Below are 23,922 nucleotides of genomic sequence, written 5' to 3'. Positions count from 1 at the left end.
GTACACTTCATTTCTTCATCCTATTTTTCCTTCTTGCAGTCATGTTATAGAAAGGAGACGGGTATTTAGCACAGAATGCCTTAATCCTTGAGTTTATGAGCCCTAAAAAAATCACAAGTATGGTTGATGCTGACAGTCTACATCACCCTTTACAAAATGAAGGAAAATGTTGAGAAAAGAGAAAGAAAATTCCAAAGGAAAAGTTCAGATCTGATTAAAAGCTCAGCACCATGTGTTCTGAAATACTTTGACTTAAAGCTATGAAGCACAACAGAAGTTCAGAATGGCGCATTTATGATTGCTTACATTCAAGAATCATCATTCAGTTTGGAGGAAGGGGACAAGAATAAGGTGATGGGGGTCAGGTCAGCTTGTCTTTTCTGTCCTTACTGTTGATTTGGCAAATTTTCCTGGAGAGTACAAGGTTATTGAGTACTTGTATTACTTTGTACAAGCTGCTCTTCCTGTCTTAGATTTGAGGTGCTAGCAGTCAGAGCATTGCATAACAACCAAGTACTACTAGTACTACTGCAAAATATAACGATAAATGCAAAAATAAGGTAAATTTATCTTTTAAAAATTCTGTGTGTAGTAAGATGAAACAGCCCTGAAACAAGGAACAGATGTATGTGCTCAGTTTTTTCTAAAGATGACAATTAATGGGTTAATTTGCAAATCTGTGGATTTTTGATATTAATTCATCAAAACCAATAAGGTTTAAAATTTCATACTTTTCTAACGTAATAAAATGTTTTTAGACATTGGACAGGAAATGTATTAAGGAAATAGAATAAATTCAAGTTCATATTTTTGCTAGTTAGTTTATTTGGGCATTGATTGTTACTCTTCAGAATAGGTACTTTATGAAGCATCCATATTTATCTCAGTAGACTTATTTCTGACGTATTGCCACAAAGGCTTTTGTTTATAAAGTATCAGCTAATTAAAATAAATCTAAAATTAAACATGAAAAATGTTGATTTCCAATCCACTGAATCCTAGAAATATTATAATAAGTTTGGTTTTAATTCCCAAAAATCATATTAAAATTAACTTTTCTCCCATTTACTTAATGCATATAACTAAACTTCTTTCCTACTGTGAGACAGTTTCATTTATTGTTATTTGTAAACAGCTTAGTAAAGATGCATAGTGGATTGGTCTAAAAACTCCTTGAACAGTTTCTTTTGAAATAACACTACATACGTTAAGCTCAATTACACATCCAAACAGCCACAACACACTTTTGGTAATTTATTCATTGATTTAACATAGTACCCAGAAGAGTCATGCCTGCTGTCAATTTTGTAATATATTATGTTTTAAATATACTCATGCTCACCCATGCACGCCATTAAGGTGTGCATAAACCTGTGTTTTTCTCTCTTGACAGCTATAAATGTTTGTTATTATTACACAAAACATATGTTCATGTTGTTTTTGTCTAAATTATTCTATCTGGGGCTATAAAGTTTTAATGTTATTAGTTGCCCTTAGAATTTTAATGTTTCACTGCTGTAACCTTCTTAGGATTTCTCTGCAATTAAATAGAAACTATTTCACTACAGCCTGGAAGAACAATATATTTTATACAAATAAAAAAATCCTTCTTGCTCCATTTTCTTCCATTGTAATAAACTGTCTAGCTGATGAGGCTCTATACACTGCAGTCCTACCTGTAGTATTTTCCAGAACTGAACAGAATATTATACTTTCCTATGGTATTAATAAAAGAACCTAGATAAAGTTGTTTAAGATAGAAGGCAAGTCATGAGCACTTTGCTTTGAAAGCCCTCTCCGTGTTCTCTGTTGTCTTCTTATTCAGAATATACAGAGGAACCTCAATCAATGTAACACATGATGAAAAAAACCTGAGGATTTAGGAGATGGAGTATTAATGTGCAAAAATAATTTGGAGAGATTCCTCCTCTGTTTTCTTCCCTATAGCACCAGTATTGGCAATAGGAAAATGGTTCCCCCCACCTTTCAGTTTTAGAGGCTTCTCTTCTAAGGGAAGAGAGCAGATGGGAATTCATCCAGGACGTTAAAAGATATTTGCTGCTTTTAAATGAGCAAACGCCTCACTTAGGCTATTCTTTTCTGCATACTGGATTAAGACATTATATAGACTTACTTATTTTCTTGTGTTTTGGACCAAAATAGAGGAAGCAATAGACAATTGTGCCATGCAGTCTTTAAACAGCTATCATTTTTTATCTTATCTCTAGGTATAGCACACTGGCATTTCTTCTAGATTCTTCAGGCTTTATATTCCACAATCTGACCATAACACTCTTCATTTGAAGAGGTATAAGAGTGGTCAGAACATTCAAAATAAACCAATAAGAAGATGGTCACTCTCTTAAATTGATTAGCCAAGATTTGTTTTAGGAAAAAAAAAAAAAGATATTTTTAAGTGGATTTGTGCAAAATGCAAAGTGAGATACTTCAGCCTAAGAATTTGAATTGGAAGTTGCTTCATGAGTCTTAGATTAAAAACTGAGGAAGAGGACATACTTAATGGCATTAGTAACTATTAATGCTTAGTATTTTTGAAGTACAGCATATGTAAAAATCGTAATGCCTTTTGAAAAAAGGTATTTTTCACCTATTTTACGGAGAAAGGAATCGAGGCAGAGAGAGGGAAGAACCTTCCCCACAGCTACAGTGTGAGTTGTTAGGCCAGATGGAATTAGAATTCAGCAGTTTCATCTTCCAGGCTTGTGTTGAGTTCGTTGAACCAGTAATTCACACTTCTACAGTAACATCCTTTAACATTTAATGCTTTAACTCTGCCAAAAACATTTCTTTCTTTATGAAATTTAGTTCCGTCCCCCCAAATTTAATTTGTCTTGCCTGTTTTCCTTGCACTTCTTTATTTGTTCTTCCATTCTTTTTTTCCTTTGGCTTCCAATATGCTCCAGTATATTTCTGTCTTTTTATAATTAATTCTTCTTTTTCCTTCTTTTTCCACATCGGTAAAGAATTGTGTCTTTTCATCTCCAACAATATTTATTGTTTTTGTTCCTCATTATCCCTCGGTATTGCAAACTTGCTTTCAGAACAGCTCTGTTTTACAGGGCCACAGTTGCAGCTCTCCAACATTATTTCATAGCACCCTAATTTTCAAGATTTTAATTATATCAGAGGTTTTGCCAATTATATGGCAAATTTCTGCATTGGAAAAAATAAGACCACAGCCTTCTATACCCAGAACTGAAAAGCCTACAATAGAAAAAAAATGAACCATTTGTTGAAGAATAGAGATAACAGGGGGAAAGCAGTGTGTCAAGGTACTTGGTTAAACAATAATCTCTTACAGAGCACTCATTACTGCTAAATAATTGCCTGTGTTGGGAGAAAGGTTTCTGTGTGAAGAGAGGTTCAAGAAGGTCAGTTATCTAGTGGTAATGACCGTAGCGGTCATTAAGGGTATTAATGTTATTAAGAACAGAACTTTAACTTTTTATTGAAGTTTTTATTTAAATTATATTAACTTTGATTCAACTTTTAATTGAGGTGCAACCATCCAAATTCTATAGTCAGGAACCAAGAAGTAATGAACATAAAATTACATGTTCTTCTGATAGGCTGATAGGTCTTTAATATATTATAATTTCAGGAGTCTCTACAGAGCAGTTATTAGTATAAAACTATTCATAGGTATTCTATTAGAATTAGGGCTGGGTGACTGATTCAGGAAAAAAATCCCATCTTGACCCACAGCAAATGTAGACAGTATATTTTCTGCATCAAAAAGAACTTATTTTCATAAATATAGTTGCATGCAATCTCAAAACACTTGCTGAGTTACAGTCCTCTGGTGCTTAAAATAATCTGGCTTATAAACCTGATGCATGATGCCAGCAGCACTGATTTCATTCTGAGTTGTATTTGTAGTTCCGTACTAAGTTCAGTGCTTGTTGTCTAGAGAATCTCATGCTCGAAGTACGTCGGGACAGTACTACTATTGTCCTTCCGGATGCTACCAGAGTCAGGGTTTGGCAGGGGCTCCCAGGAACTGGAAATACGACCTACTACATGGAAGGACTGAGCTAGGACTGAATAGCCCTCCTGGTTGAACTTCTTTTGTTGTCTTTTTCTCTAGGACATTTCAGGAATAGGCTACTGTATGTCTAAAGGGTTGAAACACCAGAGAAGAGACGTGAGACTGGAAAATTAACTCTTAGGGATCCAGAGGAGTATCACTTGTTGTACCACTTTCTACTCTTGCAACAGAATTTTTTGTCTTTGGCTTTCAACCCTGAGGATACAGTAACATGCTGTAAAATAAAAAATCAAACCCACCATGCTATCAGAACAAAATACTAAACAGTGTTTCATTCACTTGGAGGGAAGATGACAAATCATGGCTAATGTATGATCGGAGTTAATCACATTGCCAAGTGCATGTCTGCACAGGTGCTAAGAGACTTGGGTAAGAAAGGAGCAGCATAGCCTACTGAGGATTGCAAACTGAACAGAATTCTCCATGCTGTCATGGCAACTTTTCAAGGTACTGTTTCAGAGCCAAAAGCAATATTGTATTTATGAGAATCCATGACATTGCGAGATCTAGCAGTCTTATAAAGTTGCAAGGAGGAAAGGATTTTAGGATAAGGCATTTATAAAAAAAGGAGAATGTGCTATCCAAAAGATTTTTTTGCCGCTTTTATGTTAATGCATCAGATAGAGCAAATGATGTCAAACAGTAGTTATTTATTGCATTATTACTTGAAAGATTCTTTTGCAGTGAGTAAAAGTGCCAGTTGACCTTACTTGAGGAAAAGAAGTTCTGGGTTTTGGAAATATTCTGTGTGTTTTCAAAACTTTGATGACAATATTAAACTTTCATTTCCATTGCTGATTATATTTCTGTAGTTTCAACATGTAGAGTTACGTACCATTCAATGAAAGCATCTTCTGCTTCTAAAATCTTTTGAACTTTTTAAATAATAATTACAGACTTCAAGAATACTTTGTATTAAATTTGCCTTCTGCCTTTTTCTTGCAGAGAAATTTACCATAAGAACTGATAATGACTGTTTTCCTCTTTTTAAAAAAAGGAAAGGGCTTTACGTTTTTGGTAGGAAGCCAGGCTTGTGTCATTTAGGTATGTCACATCATTATGAAAACATCATTCATCATAACACAATATAGCAATGTGATCTACTGAGCTGCTGACTCCTCTTGAAAAATTGCAAAATGGTGTGTGCATATTTCCGTGCAAAGAACTACTTCAGTATTATAGAGCATTTTCCTGGGGCTGCCTGGTGGAGTGGTCTAATGTATTACCCTTGTAACTGGGAGATGATAGGTTCTAAAAAGTGATGTGCAAGTCTTTGTGGTTCTAATTCATAGGTACATGACATTTTCAAAAAATCATAGAAGAAAGTATTAATAGACATTTTGTAAGGTCATTTAGTCCTCTGCCCTGCCCAGTGCACAAAAAATTACAAAGCATCTGAGCTGTTTCCGCTGTTTCTCTTACAATGCATTGTTTTCTTACAGTCAGCCAGTGGTGGGTATTTTGTGACATCTAAACCAATTTCTTCCTGTGCTTAGCAAACTTGAAAGCTTTTTTCTACTCTCTTGACCAAATTTACCTTACAGCAGTTACCTTACCGATATACAGTTGTTCTTGTCCTACCCTCAGAAGACAGAGAGAATCATCACTTTATCTTGTGTGGCAAGCTCTGATGTATTTTAAGATCACCATCGATTTGCTATTCTATTTCACATTGTATTGGCTTGTTCTGTAAAACTATAATCAGAGTATAAAATTAATAATAAAGTCAAGATAAATAACTTCCAGAGTAAACACGCACACACACAAAAAGGTGTTATCCTCTGCAGTCTAGGGTGTTTTAATACTTTGCTGTTCAAAGCTCCTATTTTCTCTAGTAGACAAAACTTCCTGGCCAACCTCTTCATAAGGACAAAGTTTCTTTTCCTTTTGTGATTGCATTTAACTTGCTAGTAAACAACTGTTTACTCAAGGAGCTATGCACTTCCTCTCCTACTCCTTTTGCTGATGCTTTAAATTCTCCTCAGTGTGTAATGTACCTTCTGGTCCTTACATCCCTACATGGTAATATGTATGTTCAAAAACTTCAGGCTAAGTCAGTAGTTTTTAGTTTTACTATGTCTTGACTAATGTCTACATCAGTAACAGTTAATGTCTTTGGGATGTTTTATTCACAGGGTTCTCCTTTGAAGGAGACCTTCACAGAAGACAAATTGTTGAGTAGTTAGAGAGGTGGAGCACTGGCCAGATAAAAGCAAAAATACTTTTTACAAGTGTTGGCACATACATTTATCTGTGTTATGATCTTATTAAAGATAAAGATTAACATAAGTAGAGTTAAGAAAGTTCTCAAAGGCTGCTGGAATTGTGATGTCTGTAGAAAGACACCATGATTAATGATAACAAAATTTGTTTGTGGTAGGAGTTTGGAGAAATGAGGGAAGACAAGAATAGAAGGTGTAGACACTCCATGTGTGCATCATGGCAGCTAAAAATTAGGGATCAAACTCATGTTTGTCTGAATATTTATAGTCCTTTCTCATTTGCCTGTTGGAGCTGTGTAGTCTGGAGTAAAGAATTTGTGGAGAAGGACGATATCTGAAGCAGGCTGATACTGATGAAAAATTGAAAAAGCAGTGATAAAAATACAAGGAATTGAAGCAATATAAAGCAAAAGAATGGGTCAAAACATTAGGTTGCTATATTTTCTTGTTTAACGACCAGCCTGTCTAAGCAAGGAAGAGGGCTCTAAGCTTGCTGGAATCAGAGCTGCTTTGCATTACCTGTCGTGAATGGGTATTCTTTTTCAGAGGTGGTAAAGCAACGGGAAACCCGCACAACACCACCAAACGATGCAGTTATGAATGATACTGAAGATGTATCTGGAGAAGTTACAGTTATGAAAACACAGCAGGGGTGAACAGGCTAGACAGACCTAAAACTTATTTCCCTGGTGCAAGCTGATGCTGTGATCAGAGCTCTCCTGGAGAAGCTCAGCTTCTCTCAGAAATTTCTCCCAGAGGAGTGGTAGAGATAGGGGCTGTATGAGTCTGGAATGAGTAATAATGCCCAGCCTGTGGTAGTACGAGGGCATATGGTGCATTTCACATTTCCCTGGGTTTAAAGTGTGGAATGCAATTAAAATAAGGCAATTTTTCATGCTGTCTAGTTTATTTTGAGAATTTTGTGAAAGATCAGTTTGAGAAGAGTTCCTTCCTTATAAGAACACTAACAATATTATTCCCAAAAGACTGGAAAAAACACCACCTTTAAAAATCCTTGATTATATGAATAAATGAGTCATCTTTTGAGGACTCTCAAATGAATTGCACTGTTAGGCTCACGTGCACTATGTGAGCAATATTGTCAGAAAGTCAAATGACCACATGTACTGATTTTTAACGGCAACTGAAATAGCTTAATGTCACATGATATCTGGTTCCAATTTGTGACTTTGATTTGTAGGGATTGTGAACTAATCTTGCCATCACATGTTACATTTGTTAACCAAAGTTTTAAATTGTGCTGATCAAACATATGTAGAAAATCACAGCTGCAGTGCAGGCTTGCACCTGTGCCTGGATTTCATCTTTCTAGTCCCTATTCAGGGCACATGTATAAGCTATGAGAAAATTTATGGTGTGGGAACCCTGTGTTAGTAGTATGTGTACCAGAAACAAGTGAATAGGAAGTAAGATGTGGTTCTGTTTTATAGTTAGGGAAGCAGAGGCAAAGAGATGGCAGCATGATTAAGAAGTTCACATAGCAGGTCAGAAGCAAAGCAAAATCATATACATATGTCCTGACTCTGCTGCTCTCTATGACTCCACAAGTCCAGTCTGCTTCAATTTCTAGCCCAGTGGTTGCTACCTAAACATGGTAGATCATAATGCAATTTATTTTCAATTAGCATGAGTGTTGGAAGAGCTCCCACATGGAGTGGTCAGCAGTGATACTACTTCTTTTACATCTAAAAGGTTGTTTACACAATTTGGTAAGATTTAGGAAATCATACTAAATTGATGAAGTTATTGTGCAAAAGTTAAAGAGCATTAAATTCCCATATGGATGTTATGAAGTCACTGTGGCTTGCTCTAACTCCTTTGAGAAAGATTAAACTACAGGAAATTAAGACCACTTTAGTCCTGAATGAATGTCCACAAGTGTTAATGCACTTTAACTCAAGCACATTACTTTTGAAGCATTAGTTAATTAATCTTCCAAGTCTTTTTCCTTATTCTAGTAAGGACACAGGGAGCTTCCAGAGATGTTGATTCCCAAAGCAATAGCAAGTTAAATTTTTTTTTTTTTTTTTTTTTTTTTTTTTTTTTTTTGCATCTCCTAACATTTTCTGAAGGGACATATTCTTAAGTATTTCAAGTTTGGTATTTAAATGCATAATTTCTAAATGTGCAGTTTTATTATTTTACTTATTTAAACTTCAAAAGCTCTATTTCAAATATATATGTAAGTTGACATCATAATGCTGTCAAGAATAAAACCAGTACAATTCAGGAAATGGCAATCATTTTAAAGGAGGAAATGTCACATTAAAATAAACAGGGTTAGATATACGTTTTCCACAAAATACTATGATTTCAGATAAGTATAAAGAGACTTTTCAATAGATCATACACAACAGGCATACCTGTATTTAGAACAGAAAACTGATATTGCAAATAAAGAATTAATACTGTTAGGTAATATTGTTATTACCCATAATAAAAAGGTATTTGGAAGTTGCATGTTGAAAAGTAGCCAAATGGGCATTGATTTAAATGGAGGAACTTTAAGAATGAAAAAAACACAAATTGGCCTGAGTTCATTCATCTGTGATGATTTTCTTAAATGTTGATCTTGAGTGCAGCTATTTAAAAGGGAAGCTGTCTAGCTACAAAAATGGAACTTTGAAAAATCTGCTTTTGTTTTTGTTTTTTTTCCTGCTGCCTAACCTAATACTGTGTAATCAATAAAAGTAACCCTCAGATAAAACTCCCTGATAAGATATGCTTGTTTTCTCCCATCTCAGACCAAGATACATCCAGAACATTACTTTAAACAGCTATTTATGTTGTTAAACAGGTATTAATTTATCCCCTTGGATACTTCGTTGCTCAGATTGTGAACCATGCAAAAAGAAAAAAAACCCAAAAATGAACAGAACAAAGCCCCAAAACAAAACCAAGATAAAGTCTGAAAGGGGAAAAGACAACACTTTATTCATCATGCATGCAGAGTTGTCTGTTCATTAAAGTATACCTATAATTAAAAACTTAATTAAGTTTTTGGTTTTTTATATTCTCATTATCATAAAAGAGAAGAAAAGTCTGGAGGGATCTAAATATCTCACAACTATTGCAAGCTGGAAAACACCCCAGCTTTTTTCCCTCCATGAAATACTCTCACTGAAAAAAATCGAGCACAGTTTTTCAAGATGAAAACTGAAATGTTGTAGGTCACAATTTATACTAAAAATTGTTATAAAACATTGTTATAAAGTACTCTTTACAAAACAACAAAATACATTGTTAAACAATACAAACAACTGTCAGGAAAATGAATACACACAGCGTGACTTCTTGCTTTGCAGGTTGGTCCTCCTCCCTCCATATACCTTTGTGTCCTAACTGATTTTTCCTGGTCCTAACATTGCTTTGTGCAAAGGAATAAATCAATTACTGTTGGTGACCATAGTTTGGCGTATGGAAAAAACTATTCTTTTCGCCTCTAGAATTTAATCTTAATGATGAATGCAATATATTTGAGACTCTGTATGTTTTCCAAAATATATTGTTTAACAATGCATTGAAAAAGTGGAAGTGCTGGGAAATTATCTATATGTTTTACTCAGCATGAAAAAAATTGCATTCAATTAATTTTAAGAAATAGGTCTGAATGGGTTTGGCAATAACTGCTATCATCAGATTTGTACTTAACACTAGTAGTAGATTTTGCTGCCTTTGGCAGTAAGCTTCTGCACCTGAAAATTCATCAAAAGAATCTTTCTAATGAACTTACAAACTCAGAGAAACTTGTGAAGAAGGAAGTAAAGGTTGTTTCTACAGATCCTATGGGAATGACATCATTGAAAGGAAGTCTTAGTTTTGCAAGCTGCCATTTATATACTTTGTATAATTATTCATCTTGTGATAAATCAAGAAAGACAGCTAAGTTTAAATGCTTCTTCACTTTGAGTTTTTTACCAAGTATTCTTTACTTTTTTCTGTGTGTTAGGTGTTTTGGTTTCTAAGGAGAAAAACAAAAACAACCATTACATGTTGCAGAGTTTAAGCGCTCTCAAATTTTTTAAAGTAAAAATAGGGGTGAATGAAGAAATTTGTATGGTTTTGGACTAATTTGTTTGCCTTCCTCTAAGTATAACAAAGCCTTACTCAGCACAGGTCATTCACCACACACAGACGTATGGACACACAGACACCCCTGGACACACATGCCAATGGAGACACGCACAGAGATACACACACACACAGAATTACATGTCCAAGAAGAATCAAATCCCTCAATATGAACAGTCTTATTCAAAGTGGCAATGGACAAACGTTCTGGAATGGTGGCTTCAGCTGCTTCATATGAGGCTCCCCAGTGTGCTGCTGAATTTTTATAATTACCTGACCCATGGTCTTATGTGACTAGTACACGTGAAGGAGCCATTGCCACCAGTTATTAGCAATTAGGTATAAAACATCTATTTATTGTCTTAATTATGTACAAAAGAATGTCTTTCTGCATAAGTATTTCTTCATCTGCAGAGACAGTTTCTACTGACTATTTACAGGTATATTATTTATGTCCAGTTTGGTCAGTTCTACATCTGGAACTGCTGGGCGGTCTCTGCTCCCATTAAGTTATCCACCCAGGATGCAAATCAGCACTTTGAAGTGTACAAGTAGAGTCTGTCAGTTGGTCTAGGCACAGCAGGAGCTGCCTGCAGGAATTTCTAGGACTGAGAGTCCCACCTGGAGAGCTCATGAAACAATTAGTGTAGCACTTTTTTGTGAAGGTGGCAAGGCAGTCAGGCAGTTGCCTCTTAAGTTGGTTTGTTGTATCCAGTCAGCCCATTATCTCTGTTCAGAGACTGGGCAAGGTGTTCTTGGGCCATCCATGAATTAATGACTAAGTGCCAGGCCCATGATGTCCTTGATTTCTTGCTGCACCACAAATGCAGCATTAGCACAAAGCTGAATTTTGTCCTTATATTACAACTGTATCTTAGATTCCATAGCTCTTGCCACAAATCTGTGCTGTGAAAGACTAATTTAAGGTAGGGAGATATTCAAGATTTCTTGCAAAGGTATGAAACCATGAAGAAAAAATAATTACAGAGGTGTTAGTATGTAAGAAACAAAATTCTTTGTTTTATCATATTAAAATATGAGCATGAAAGAAAGAGGATTTATGTTTGTGTGTTTCATTTGTCTTTTTCTACTTATGTATCTGTCACTCCAAAATCTGGACTGAGAACACAATAGAGATTAATTAAAATCAGAGTTACTTCAGAAGGTAGTTCCTATAATAGAGCTGTATTAGTAAATTAGTTGTGACTAATAGTCTTTTGTAGATGGATTAGAGGAATGAATTAAAATGTAATCTGAAATAGCATTGATAGAAATTATGTCTGATTTCCAGCCAAGGTAACTTCTATCCTTGGCTGGAAATAGAATGCCATTATGCCATTGTGCGCTCCTACCGTGACATAGACTACAAAAAGTAGCTGTGGTCTAGGCTCTTCATTTACAAAAAAATCATTAGCCAGAATAATCACAAGCACAAACAATGCCCACTTATTGATTAGCTGAGTCTGTCTTCGGATTCTATGCACCTAATGCCCTCTGCTTGTGTATTTCTACCAAGGCATGAATTAAACTAATGTTATATATATGTATGTATTTTCTATTTATAATAGAGTGTTTTTTCAGTGTCTAAGGGTTTGTTATATTTTGATTCATTACTATGACTATTTATTACTACTTATCTGGTCAGAAAATTCCAAGTATTTTTTTAAAAAGAGCTCTGTCTTGCCAGGTTTTAGATCTATCTAGAAGCAGATGAGATGTTCCTCTAAAAATTACTACTGTAGGGTATTACCTGCAGGATATTTTCCAGATTAGTTTCCATGTGAGAATAATGCACAGTATAATAATTTTATAAGTACTTTGTTGGAATATAATAAATCTAAGATAATATAAACCTCAAATCGTTAATTCCAGAAATACTTCTAAATCAAGAAACAACATCTCTGTACATGTAAAGATGACTAATAAAAGTATTCAGATTGCACACATCAAGTTTCTGAAAGAGCTTTCACAAATTAAAGTGGTTTGGACTTCTCAAATTCCTTTTGCAAGCTTTCAAGGTCTGTTTTGAAAGACCATAGTGAAACCAGTAAGCTGAAAGCATCTTGTACCATTAATTCCCTGAACACTAAAACCAAAGTTTACTTTGGGACACATGCAAAGTTTAGCAACACTTTTTCATTGTTTCCATGGAAGGCTGTTTTAGATTGAGCAGTTTGCAAGTCCCAAAAGCATTATGTATTTAGCCATTGGAAGCAAGGGCAATTTTTTGAAAGAGATAGGTTTAAAGGGAGATTTGTATGAGGATTCAGCTGCCGCTTGACACATAGGATTTGGGAAGCTGATGAAAGCGTTAAGAAGTAGTACGGAGAAAGTTTAAAAAAGCTGGGAGTGGGACTTGATAGAAGATGAAATTCACTGCTATGGGAAAGGCCAGCACAAAATCTATACATCACTTAGATCTTAGTTAATCCCTCAACGTCGGGGTTTATATAGCTATGAAGTCTTTGAAGCAATTATGATGGAGCTTAAGTGGGACTCCTGCAGAGCACTGTTCTTATGCCAACTCATTGCAAAATGAGCACTTACCATATGGAGGGGGATTGTGGTGAGTATTAAGAGTCATATGGAATATATATATCTCTATTGAAATGAGAGTACAGGTATAGAAGACGTCAAACGATAAAGACTTTGAAAGTATAACAGGATGAAAAGAAAATACATTAGGAAGTATAAAGAAAATAATATTTCCAGATGTACCTTCTTTAAGTAAATGGCAAGTTATGAGTCTCCTCTGACTAACATAAAAATGAAATTAAAATTAAAAAAAAAAACGATCTCTAACACCTACCTATCTTGTTTATACTAATCAGGGTTAGCTTTATCCTAATCAACAATCTAAGATTCAATCTGAATAATATTTCATTAGCTTTTCAGATCTACCTTTCCTGTCTAGGTCTAATTATATCTAATGGAATGTAGCTCAACTCACTATATTAAATCATTAAAAAAACCCTCATCATTTTAAATGATTATGGGGCCTTGGGAAAGAATAGTCCCTCCTTCTCCTAAGACCTAAAGGGCTTGCCCCAGATACTTGTCATCCTTTTTCTCCAGCCTGTTGTGCATCTGGAAAAAAGCTTAATATATCCATTGTCATTTGTAACCATCTATAAACAGCTACATGAGTACAAACATAAACATCTGTTCTAATCAATCCTTAGAGAAGGTTACTTATTCATAGAATCCTGCATTTTCTGAAAAAGAGAGATTCATACAATTATAATACTTCTATAAAATACTTCTTTTTCTGTTCAGTGTCTTGCATATTTTATGAGTTATAAAAAGGAGAAAAGCATGCCTAGACCTGTATTCAAAAAGGCTATGTATGAAGTTGTCCAAAATAGTCAGTATCACTCATTCATGCTGTAAATATTAGAAATAAAGACATATATCACTTAAGGGATGTTTGCAAGAGCAAGATATAATATAAAAGCACAAGCTAAAAGAAAAATTTAAAATATTTTAGAAATAATTAGTCCCAAGTCTGTACAGTGACAAGGAGTCCTATGTTGAGAATGCACAGAAATGTAGCATACTGGTTGATCCCAGGATATATCTTAGATACTTAGGAGAGCAGTAAAGCAGAAGTTGGAGAATAGCGGAAGATGCTTGAATATTATCAGGCTCAAGGAAATGTTTCATCTGTATTTCATCTCTTAATGTTTGAGTAGCTCATAGCTGTGTCATGTTTTTAGGGCTAAAAATACATTTCAGGAATTCCCAAGAATTTAAGGAATTCTGGGAAAAAATGATATTGCAGGTTTTATCTGCTTATTTATCTTGCTGGCAACTATGATTCTGTATGTGTGACTGTTGTATTGTGAACCTGAAAGAACAAAGCAGTAAAAGATAGTAATTCTATATTTTTTTGTACTAAAGTTGGAGATGAGATGCATGTATCTTAAGGTGGGAGAGACAGTACTCTGTCATTCTAAAGAATTTTGTCTTCAGCTTAGAAATTACATCTGTTGATGTGAAGAGGCACAGAAGTCAAGATATTTATGCTGAAAAATGTGTTTCCAGGTCCTTGACCATTGAAGACTCTAGCTCTATCATTAAGAAAAGAATTGATTAAGAGTACATTTCTGTAAGAGTATCATTATTTGTAGAGAAGAACAGGAGATCATTAATAGTCTTTTTGTTTGAGGGAAGGTTTTCCACAGCATAAAAAGTTGTTCAGCTAATTAACTAGGTATCAGTATGATTTTACTTGGGGTTTTAGTCATTTTTACAAACTAAATTTACTACTGTTTTGTTCTATACTTGGCTACATACTGGTAAGAGAACAAAACTAAGATGGAAGATAATTCTGCAGTAATTTGGTTTATATTTTGTAACTTCAGTATTGCACTTTTGGAGCCTTGCCCTTATTCTGCACATGTATTCAATAATAGGCTTGCAAGCAGAAACACTGTCTTTGCACAATATTGCCAAAACTGTCATTGGTAGAAAAATTCTGTTTCTGTTTAAAATTTTAATGTAACTTCTTGCCTCCCTCTTTCAGTCAAAAGAAGGTGAGGTTTTTTTCGACTCATGCTTCCTGTCTATAGCTGTCTATTATTCTCACAGATTTTAATTGTATATTTAATTTAAATAAAATGCAAAAAGAAAATCCTTGACATTAGATATCTACCTTTTAAATGGATGGTACCAACAGCAGAAAATTGGAACAATGCCCCTGGATAAAATTGTGGAAGTTACTTTTATGTTATACTACTTGAAAAGCTGTGTCTGGCTATGTGTAAAAATGAATTCTTTCAAAAAATGTTGAAAAAGCCCCAGTAAAATTATTAATATAGGACTATATTCTTGTATTGATTCAGAAATATTTATTTTCTTTATTATCCTAGAGGACACTGCTATATTTTAGAAGAAATGCTATTGTTTGTGTAAATTAAGCCATGAAATTACTAATAGTACTGTTAGTACACTTCCCAGGGTAAATGCACGATAATAGTAGCATACATTGGAAAATGGTAAACTCAACAGGAAGCTCAGATTATGTTTTTAGTCTTCATTGTTTCATTGTTTTTTGTTAAAACATCCACAGCTTGACATGGAATTAGTACATTAAAAAAACCCTGCAAATATGGTTAAAGGATACATGTATAATATGTATGATATTTATAATATGCATAACAATATATAAAGAAAGGAGAAATTATAGAGAAAATACTGTTTCACTCTTGAAAAATAGATATTTTCAGCTTTTCTTTCTGTTTAAAGCATACTTTTATCCAAAAATTCTTTGCTGAAAATTTACTATTGTTCTCTAAGCTAGGGCCAGGAAAGCAGGCTCTCCTTTCCTTTTTTTTTTTGCTTTAGTCAGAAGATTGTTTTTCTCACTAGATGATAGGAGGGCAGCCTTCTTCTTCTCTCGCATCATGAGTCTCACATTTCTGATTCTCAGTGTCGAGCTTCAGCAGAAATGCCTCTCATGCAGTCTAACTATCTGAGCAGTTACTATAAGAAATCAAGTCTCTTTTTTCAGCTTCCTAAGAGAATGCTGTAATTAACAAGCTATCAAGAAACAGATTAATTGTAACAGCTCCAATCCAAGAATTGTTTGTTTTTTGTGTTTTTTTAAAAGAAAACAGTGGTCTACATTTCCTGTAGAGCAAGCTAGAGGGAGATCTTATATCCACTTTTTATGTTCAGGAGGCATTTTACAGTCTGAATTCCAGACCTTTATGGCTTCTGTCTGACACTTAGAGGTGACAGTAGGAAATTGGGCCTTTCTTCATAATTTTCTAGAGATTCTATTTTAAATGTTATGTTCAGTACACTTAATGTCAGAAATCCCATTTTTACTACGCAGCTATCTCCAAGCTTTGCAAGGAGAAGTTGGCCACCTTGCCTGCACTTTGAATTCTGTTTCTAAATTCCTTTCTATGTGTGTTTCTTCATCTGGGTCTGATATGTCTCTAATTTTGCACAGCTTTTAGGTACATGCTATTCAACATGTGTATAAAGTCATGGCAAATTCAGGATTTTAGCTACAACTTTGGGCTAAATATATATATATATATATATATATATAACAGCAGGGAGCCTAATACTAATGTGCTGAATTGAGTAGGTGTAAGTCAACAGAGAGTTATGCATAAAATTTTCCTGACCTTGAAAAGGTCACTTAAGTAAAAATGTTCAAACCTAAGTCTTAAATCAACACTTCAATGCCTGAGTGTCTTAGGCTTTTTTGGAAAGAGCTAGGACTGAGAGGGACTAGTTCTAACAAGCAGACTACTTATTGTAACATCCAGGTAATGGTTTAGCTATATAATTGTATGTCTGAATATTTTAATCTTATTATATCAGATATCAGATTGTCTTCTGGAAAAAATTTCCTTCCAAGCTCCTCTATATCTCTTTACTATTTGTTGGTCTGAAGTTTCCTTTCACTGCATTCAAGAGAAAAAGTTAAAGAATATGAATCATAAATATTCAAACAATATACAGGGATAGCTATAATCAGCTATGTGTGTGCATATTGTTTATAATCTTCTTAACTATTATTAACAGGGGCTTTTCCTGTCAGCCACTATATGAATAACCCATAGTTATTCAAAATAATACACCATCCAAATTTGTCCATTTTCCTGTAGATAGTCCAGGGGAAGGAATCCTGGACCTAGCCTTCCATATCCTAATTTATAGCTTATAATTTTAAATTTTATTCTTGTTGCCTCTCCAAGTTGGAATATTTGGTACATATCAATCACAGTGTCTGATTCCAAGATAAAGTTCATTGCATTTCCACATCTTTTCTTGATAGTAGGTAAGAATTACTTTCTGTTTTTAGCTACACAGACCTGTCCATTTAGAAAAAGAGAATATCCTCCCTACAATGGTCTGATCCTCAGGAGATCAGTAGTTCAATTTTATATCCTCTTTTCCTGTAGGAATATTCAAATGTGTACTAAGCAAGATGCTGATCTTCACTACTTTTTTAATATACTTTACACATCCTCCTCAGAATTCCATTTTCCCTGATTTACTTAATTTTACTTTCACTCCTCTCTTTCTTGTAATCTTATGATGACATTTTCTTTGACAAGGGGCTGGATACTCCTTCACTTGGAGACCAACTGAGAATGTCTAATGACAGGAAAGGTTTTCTGGGAGTTCTCATAGGTCTGCCAGCACTGAAGATATAGTTAGCATAAGCATCACTGTATTCAGCTGAAGAAGTCACAAAACAGTCAGCTCTGTTAAAGATTTATTTTGTGTGGTGAATACTGGAGCTAAATCCTTTAATATTATCTTGATCATAAAATGTTCACAAGCACATTACTTATGTTTACAGAGTTCCCCTATAAAAGAAGAATATCTACTTTCTCAAAAGACTGTCCTTTTTAAAGGTCCAAAGATGTCACTACCCTTCTGACATCCTGTACCAAAAAATAGAGCAGAAAAAGTTGTTACTAATTCCTATGCATAAATCTGTGCACATTTTAAAAAGCAGTAGTGGCTAAAGCTTATTTTTAGCAGTGATGGTGCCACATTATGCTAATGCCGAAAAAATACCTTTCATGAAAATGACCAGGACAACCAAGAATATTATTTATTTCTCCCTTTGCAGCAGTGCAAATGCCAAACTGCCAGTCTGAATCCAGACAGTTCTGTGTTCTGGAATGAGTTCTTTTTTGCTGATTGTCTTGCCACATTTCTACAAAAGGCTACAAGAGCTCTCAATATCCACTATCACTATTTTTTCTCTCATGTTTATATAGATTTATAAAATTATATTTATTTCTAATTGCTATCTCACGATCCTCAAACTATGCTGCAATGCCATAATCCTGTGCATTTAATACTACTTTTTGAGAAAATTAATTGTAATGAAGCAATGAGATATAATGTAACAAAAATATCTGGCACTTTCCTTAAAAGAAGAGTGTATAGGTATATATTGCAATTGATAGCAAGCATAAAAGAGTAATTCAGATAGTCAAAGAACAATTACTTTTCAGGCTTCAAAAAATATTCTGGTGTTGCAATCATTTAAAGAGACAGTTGCTGAGGTACTTTTGGGCCCAAACATTCCAAGGTTCTACAAACCTGTTGGTGCTTTTTAAAGCACCCACAGCACCTGTACAAACTGGGCATTGATGTAACCCAGAAAATAATGGGCATTTGGACACATGCATGCATAGTTGTGAGTTTCTCAATGTTAAAATCTTCATCTTGCAACAACTTATGTTTGAGCAGATACCTACTGTTTGCAGTGGTGCTTTCTAAACTAGGGTCCACAAGGGCCCACAAGGGCATTCAGTCTCTAGGAAGTTCTCACAAAGGAAATTAAATTGATGTGGTAAAAATTTGGGCTGATTTAGATCAATCATTTTAAAGGTATTAAGTCAATATGGAAGAACAATAAATAAGAATTGGTGATAATTATGCTCTTTCTCAGTGTATAAAAGTGTGGGCATAACTATCTCTTAAATGATTGCAAATGAATTATCAGTAGAAAGAAAACGTTGCAGAGTCAAGAGTACATCAATAAAGACATGGAAACAGCCAGGAAAACTTGACTGAGCAAAAGAGTTTTTTTTCTTCCTCCAAATGAACAGGTAACTTTAACTGACAAATTTTGCCTTATCTCTTTCATAAATGCTCAGAAAAAGATTGTGGTATGAATTCAGTGAAATGCTTAAACATGCACTAAACCTGTGTATGTGTGTATGTTCCCACCTTGACCTTGCTGAAGCTGCTCACAAGTCTATAAAGTTCCTCACTCCACTGGGGCCAACAAACACTCCTGTTGAAGGACTGATTAACGACAGGTTTTAGTGCAGCTCTCAGTTCTGGGTATAGTGAATGCAGTTATATTTATCAGTGGAAGTTAAACTCGTGGGTGTTCCAATTCCTCCAAGCTTCTTTTTTTCAGAATAAGAAATTTTCCAGTCCCAGTAGTACAGCCAGAAGATGTGTCCAGTATTTCAAAATCCATTTTTTAAAAAGATATCTTGGCTTGGTTTATTTAAGAATACAAAGAATTGTAAATGCAGCACCAAAATTATAAATAGAATAAATTATGATATATAACTGTTATAAGCATCAAATCCTCTTTGACATTAAGCTCACATCTGTGTCAGATCATGAAACTGTTAAAATTAAACACAATTATCTGTGTTATGACAGGTTGGATACTTTATAAAATTTAACCCCTACTAGTACATGCATTTTGAACTGTATGTCTCTACATCTGCATTATGGAATGTCTAAATTCCTTGTGAGTGTGTGTTCAGCAAAACAGTAGTGTTGTGGTGCTCTTGTTCACAAAAACCCCTCAACAAAAACAGTGGTGTCACATTTTCCAGTGTTCCTTTAGAGGGTGAAGTAAATTGTAAAATTTTATGTTAGCATCCTGTTCCATTAACAGCCATAAAATACATTTTCCCACAGTTAAAATGAAAAGGTTTTAAAATATTCTAGTATGCAATCCCTGCACACAGGTGGCCTAAAGGTCTCTCCTGAAGAGCCAGCTTTTACGCACTGGACCCTGAGAGGAACAAAAGACAGCTTATATTGCTTTGATAATAAACAAACAACTCAGTGCTGAATTGGTACACGTCTGCTATGGGAGGTGGCTGAGGCACTGTTTTGGTAAGACATTGTCACCTTTCTTGCAGCTACTGTGCTATTCCAGCACATTAAAAAAAAAAAAAAAAAAAAGTAGAATCCTCTTTCCATTTTGAAAGTAAGCTACTCCTTTTTTGAAGGAGCTGTAAGTGTAAATTTTAGCTTTCACCTAATCCTAACTACTTTCAAAATGTTTATGCATTGCAATCCAGAGTCCCAGTGAACATATATGGTAAACAGTACCTAAGAAAATGAGTCTTTTAACATCTTTTAAATTAGTTGCTTTTTATTTCTGAAAAGCTAATATCCAGACTAACAACAGTAAAGATGTCCAGGTTTCAATGAAATATATTTCATAAATTAGCTTATCATTGCACTGATTTAGCATGCCTAGCAGGTGAAAGACAAAAACATGTGTTATCTTCCCTAGGGAACCTTCAATGAATGTCATTCTAGCTTCATATGTCTTTCTTCTCTCCCCTTCTTGAACTGATATAAAATTCTAATGTGTGCCCTCTGGTTCCATCTTCATTGAAATCTAGCAAAACCGCTGAAGGTAAGATAGTGGCAATGGTGCATGAAAAAAGGGAAAAGGAATACAGTGATTCATAGCATACTTGAAGAAAGTTGCAGTTGTTAACAGCACTACTTTTGTGTGTAGACAGGTTAAAATGTGCCATATATCAGTGTTAAAAATAAAGTTATTAATCTTAGCTATTTTTTCAAAGTTTTGGGAAAAAAAAAGCTATAAAACCTATGCCATGTGCACCTTTAATAATTCTATCACATACCTCTGAAAACAAACAAATTCAGTTGCTCCCAATGCTAACAATAGTAAAGGCAGCACTTTTACATGGATTTGCTTGTATAATTTCTGTAGTTTTGAATAGTGATTGATCTTTACTGAAAAGCTTGAACACATTCATGTTTTTAATCCTTTTTTGTCCATGGACATGAGTTACTAGTATTAAGTGATGTATTTTTATTTGCATTTTTCTTGGAAATCATCATTGAAGGTAGACATGGAAAGCAATCAAAAGATCATCATTGTCAGAATTTCAATTTGTAGGAACCACATGGTCAAAAGTTTTTCTTTAACTTAAAAAAATTGCACAATAAAGTGGAAGTTTTAACCAAATAAGCCAAAATGATCCTGTCAAAAATGGAGCAAATCAATAGCCAAAATTTAAATGAAAATAAAACAATACTCCGTTTCCCTGCATTCACAGTAATGAAAATGAAGCAAGGAATAAAAGAGTAATTCAGAAATAAAATGCTATGACCAAGCTTTTTCATTCTTCTCGGAAAAAGGACAGGAATGTGTCTTGGCACTTGGTAAGTCAAAGAAGCAGAATCTTGACCAAAAGATTTGACAGGCCTTGCTGCCTTCACTGGAACAGACACAGTCTGTGAAAGTCTGCAGGTCCAACTTTACCATTCCATTTCACAGCTAGAAAAAAAACAGTAACGGCCTCATCCGGCAAACCCATATGTGTGGAAGCAAGGGATCACTGGAGTAGCTGCCATGAGTTTGGAAGTAGGGCTACAGGAAGTTTCTGCATTAGTCCATTTGTGGAATCTGACCTGGTGTACTGCCTACTGAACTTGCACTGATGTAATAGAAAACTGCACAAGTAAAACCATGTGCAGTGCTTCGAAAATATAACAATGAGCACATCAGGGGACTAGGACTCCAGTGACTTCAGACAGGCATTATCATGCTACACAATTCATCTTCAGCTCCTCAATTTAAATCTTCTACAGCTCACAAATGCGCAAGCTGGTTTGGGGCTTTTGTCACTTGCTTTTCACTGTTATTTGTTAAAAGCCAAGGATGACTTTTAGACAGTAAATCGTTGAAAAGATCTCTAGCCATCGCATTTTTAAGTGACTCATGACCATACAAAACCCACTGTCACCTAACTGTGTTTCAAGCTTGCATGATATTTTAAAATAACTGTAAAGAAATGGAGTTATGGAGACAAATATTTTGAATAAGGATATTTTAATTGATTCATTGGATTTGGAATCAGGCTATGAAATTTTTCTTCATTAAACACTTGAGGAAAGAGGGGAGAAATATAAACTGCATTGACTACATGAAATAGATCATTAATGTGTTTTTGAAAAGACTGAGAGTCCAATGTTGTATCTGTAGAGGAGAGCTTTCCTCTTTTTCAGACTTGAAACAAAATAACCTAGTGAATTTTTTCTTGGATTTTATACCCATATTTAAGGAGCATTCAATTCACAAGTAAATAACACAAAAAGAAAAAATCAGTAGATGTGAAGGCCTTGAGTCACAAAAACCTTTAATCAAGTCCATGACTTGAAGTGATAACTGTGAAAATAATACTATTGCCCTTCAATGGGACAGATGTATGCTTCAAGGTAAGCATGTGTTTTACAGAATTAGGGCTTTAGCTATTTCTTTTGTGGTTTTATTAGGAAAGTATTGTCACTTTATATAGAGAATATTCTAGATCATATATTTTAGAGCAAGTGGTAACAAAATATGCTCTTTATAAGATCACATTATTACTATATCCTTATGGGACATTGAAATGATATAAATCAGTTTGATTTTAATCACTTTCTCACTTAAGGAAAAAAGTGGTTTCTTCAGTGGAAAGTGGTCCATGTAGAAACCAAAAGTTACATCAGTAAGATTATTGGATAAGAAAACAGTGAAATAGTCACACATGGTAGATAGATTTTTAAAAAATATTTTAAATTAGAATTTCTAACTTTGTTTGCTGATTATAAATTGAACTGAATCCGCTTTTCTAGTAATACATACAGAAGATAAATCATCTACAAAAGGATTCCAGCCCATACTAAAAGTATTTATGGATGCACTGCAGAGAGTTTGGTTAATATTAGTAACAATAAATCCAAGATATTTGGAGGGACTCACTCCATCTTTCTTAGATTAGGGTTTCTAAATGGCTGGTAATGGATTCAAGTGTACAGCCAAATGAAGCTGCTTTACTTATAAGCATATGTATCCTCATATTCAAATGCAGTAAATCCAGTTAAGCTTCAGACCTTCTTAGTTCTTCATTCACGAGATGATACCTTTACAGCAAAAGCAAATAAGTAAAAAGTTTCTTTTACCCCAAATTAAAAAAAAACACAACATTTTTTAAATATAAGTTTGAAGTTAGTCTTCCACAGATAGCCAATTAAATTATGCTAAAAATGACATTTTTAATTAAACACCAAGGTAAGCATAAATGGATTTCAAAATAATTAATCAAACATCAAAAAATTGAAACCTTTTTCTGCTTGAGCAGCAGAAATGAAAGAACCAGTCTTCAGGTCTCATAGAGATTCAATCTAATTTAATTCTCTGTCTTCTCTAAATAAACATTCCTAAAACCTTTTTTTCATCTGGGGGAATAAGGATGAGAGGGGTAATCAATATTTCTAGCATTTTAATTAAAACCGTTAGTGGAATAAATCCATTTAATTATCAGTTAATGAAATACAAGGTCATTTACCTGACAGGAACTTTGAAGGTGGATTACTAGCTGGAATAAAGTAGAAGAACCCAATGTCACAGCCATTTAGCTTCTGTCAAATTTAAGGTTAAAATCCTTTTAGACTATTTAACCTATTCTCTACCATTTTCTATTATGTATGTCAATTGGCAAGAAGAAATACATGACCAAAACTTGCCTATCTTTAATTTTCCCCCAGTTTCTGCTAAGTTTCTAGATGTCCTTTTCCATTTTTGCAAAATGCCAATGAATCCTGGGGTACTTTGACTTATTGCAGGTCTTACCCTTGAATTAAATTAGCATACTGTGCCTAAAGATTATCAGGAAATTATTACCAATTAAACAAAGTAAACACAAATGTGATGTTTATTAATAATAAATATTGTGCTTCTCTATTTTTTTACCTTATGTAGTGAAGAAAATTAGGTAA

General features: G+C 34.4%; 1 protein-coding gene across 1 annotated transcript in view; it reads left to right on the top strand.

The window, feature by feature from the left end:
• The window catches only part of AKAP6 (A-kinase anchoring protein 6), a 288,990-nt gene that overhangs the window by 163,955 nt on the left and 101,113 nt on the right, over positions 1-23,922 (top strand). The gene's annotated exons all lie outside the window — the stretch shown is intronic.

The sequence above is a fragment of the Hirundo rustica genome, chromosome 6 (genome assembly GCF_015227805.2).
Source record: "Hirundo rustica isolate bHirRus1 chromosome 6, bHirRus1.pri.v3, whole genome shotgun sequence".
Taxonomy (NCBI): domain Eukaryota; kingdom Metazoa; phylum Chordata; class Aves; order Passeriformes; family Hirundinidae; genus Hirundo; species Hirundo rustica.
The sequence above is the reverse complement of the archived record's forward strand: the minus strand, read 5'-3'. Positions and strand labels throughout refer to the sequence as shown.